The sequence below is a fragment of the Micromys minutus genome (assembly GCF_963924665.1).
Source record: "Micromys minutus genome assembly, chromosome: 14".
Classification (NCBI taxonomy): Eukaryota; Metazoa; Chordata; class Mammalia; order Rodentia; family Muridae; genus Micromys; species Micromys minutus.
The window spans coordinates 35,743,969-35,746,558 of NC_137983.1; the positions used below are offsets into that span (position 1 = coordinate 35,743,969).

At 42.9% G+C, this 2,590-nt stretch overlaps 1 pseudogene across 1 annotated transcript; it reads right to left on the reverse strand.

Annotated features, from left to right (window-relative positions):
* Nucleotides 1-1,258: 1,258 nt before the first annotated feature.
* Nucleotides 1,259-1,585, reverse strand: LOC308429907 (transcription initiation factor IIA subunit 2-like; annotated as a pseudogene). The gene has a single exon. The product of its transcript is annotated as a transcription initiation factor IIA subunit 2-like (transcript).
* Between the last annotated feature and the right edge of the window lie 1,005 nt (nucleotides 1,586-2,590).

Sequence of the window (2,590 nt, forward strand, 5' to 3'; positions counted from 1 at the left end):
AAGAATTCAATAAAGAAGTTAAAAAGGAAAGACGACAAGAGACAAAAGGGAAAGAGACACAGCATAAGGGGTCATGAGGAAAGAGACAAAAGGAAAAGGGACACAGCATAAGGGGCCATGAACAAAGAGATGCTATTTAGTTAAGTGGATAGAGAATCAGATACAACAGCCATAAAACCTAACTGAGCAATCTACAAACATCAGCAAACCCACCCGAGTCGTATGTACAAGAGGGGACATTAAGCGGTACTAAGAGATGAGAACACTTAGGGCAGGAGCCGCTGGCATTGAGTTGAAGAGAAGTTCTCAGATCCTCTGGCCCATAAAAGCTCTATAGCTGTGGCTCTCGGCCTTCCTAGCATGGAGACCCTCCAATGCAGTCCCTCGTGCTGTGGTGGTGCCAACCATAAAATTATTTTCATTGCTACTTCATAACTGTAATTTTGTTACTGTAATGAATCGCAATGTAGATATCTCACACATGGGATATATGATATACCGAACCCGTAAAAGGGTTGCTCTACCCCCAGAGGTTGAGAACTGCTAGTCTACATGAGGCTGTTGGCTGTTAGCCTTTCATTTGGAAGAAGTTGAACTGGAGGCCACCTGAGGAATATTTCTCTGGAGACCATAACTGCTCGTCCCTGCCCTTGATGACCTTTTGTGATATGCGATGTAAAACAAAACAGGTAATTTTGCTGAAGCTGCCAACTTCCCAGCTTTGCCCGACAGATGATTAACTATGCCCTCCGCCTTGCCCTTCAGGATAATACAATATCTCACATTGTGAGCTTACCACACTGGGCACTGGTAAGCTCCTTTGTTCAAAAGCCTTTGTCTATATATAAGATCATTTATTTAAATTGCAATAGAGAAATGTTGAGAAATGAAAATCTTTAAGGCTTTTGAATTTTATATTATCCTGAGAGCATTTGGATTATTGTTTTTTTTATGATCATAATTTTATTTTTTTAAGCTTTAAAACGAGTTTATTAAAGAATATTCTTATGAAGGCAACCACTTTTGATTCGTCATTAATAAAAAGTTACACTTCTTTATGCTGTGTACTAAAGGTCATTTAAGAGAACAGAGTCCCATGCTTCTCTCTGTGGGACCCTTGGGTAGTATATATAACACAGTGCTGTCATTTCTGCACCGTGAGAATAAATTTTTAAAAAGTCTCTTCTAGGTTTTCTCTTCAAAAGAGCGATAAAAATAACAGAAAGTGGCATTTAAAAAAAAAGCCGCATTTCTCTACTCATCCTGTAGTTTTTGAGCCAGTGTTTTTACATCACAGGTTACAGTTGTCACTTTACCCACTTTAATAAGTTCTGTCACCTCTCTGAATTCAAGATCATTCAATACAAAATCCAAACATTGTCACAGAATCTGTATGTATTTAGCGAGCCCCTGGAATTGACTGTGTTCCTGACTCTCCGGGCCAAATGCTGAATTTACAGCTTTAGCAAACAAAAGTAGAGCCTGAAGGACGAGCTGGGGGTTGATCTGTCGAGACTGTGAGCTCATCAAGGCTCTCTGGAAGACTGTTCCCCAAAATTGTATTTCTGTATAATTGATACGCCATGGCTTAAAAGGATGCAATTGCTTTTTCTCCAGGCTTGCATTGATGTCCTGAGGGAAGGCGTTTGTGTCAAGGCAGTACCAGAGCCAGGTAGAGAGCTGGCTGAGACCACCTCCTCAACCATGGCACATTCTTATGGGTCTCTCTTTCTGTCTCTCTGTCTCTCTCTCTCTGTCTCTCTCTGTGTCTCTGTCTCTCCCTCTCTCCCTCTCTCTCCCTCTCTCTCTCTCCCTCCCTCCCTCCCTGTCCCTCCCTCTCTTCTCCTTCCCCCTCACATGTATGTGTGTGGTATGCATATGTATGTGTTCATGTATGTGTTCACATGCCTATAGAGGTCAGAAGTTGACACCAGATGCCTTCTTGATCACTCTGTACTTAATTTACTGAACCAAGATCCTTCAATGAACCCCAGAGTTTGCCCATTTGACTAGCCTAGTTGGACAGTTTGCCCTGGGGATTCTAAGCTCCAGTTCTCCTGCTTGTGAGACGTGAGCTTTATCTACTGAGCCATCTGCCTTCTCCTCTCTGCTAGCAAGAGAGAAACAGTAAGTCATATTATTAAGGCAGGCAGCCAGAAGAGCCATGGTGATAGTAGATTGGTTAAAGAAATCATGTAGTTTCTGTGTGATAGAAGTCTATGTGCTGGTGGAGAGTCATTCCAAAAGCCTTCAAATCACTCCCTGAAGTCCTCTTAGAGCATGCGTGATGGTGGGCGGGGGAATGTGCATCAAATTGCAGAGTTATGAGAGATGGGTGGAAATCCTGAGGGATCTTTGACCCAGGTTCCTTCTTTGCACCTGGAAATAAGGAAAGCCAAGCAAGTATGGCGACGATGCTGTTGCTTGCTGGTGATGTCTCTGGCTGTCTGGTAAACAACCCTTAGTTAACCCTGGCTTACAAAGCTCATCAATAAAAGCTCCCTAATGGACTGGCGAGACAGCAGTCATTAGGAGCTCTTGCTAAAGACCTCAGATGAGTTCCCAGTATCCATGTCAGGCAACTCACAAG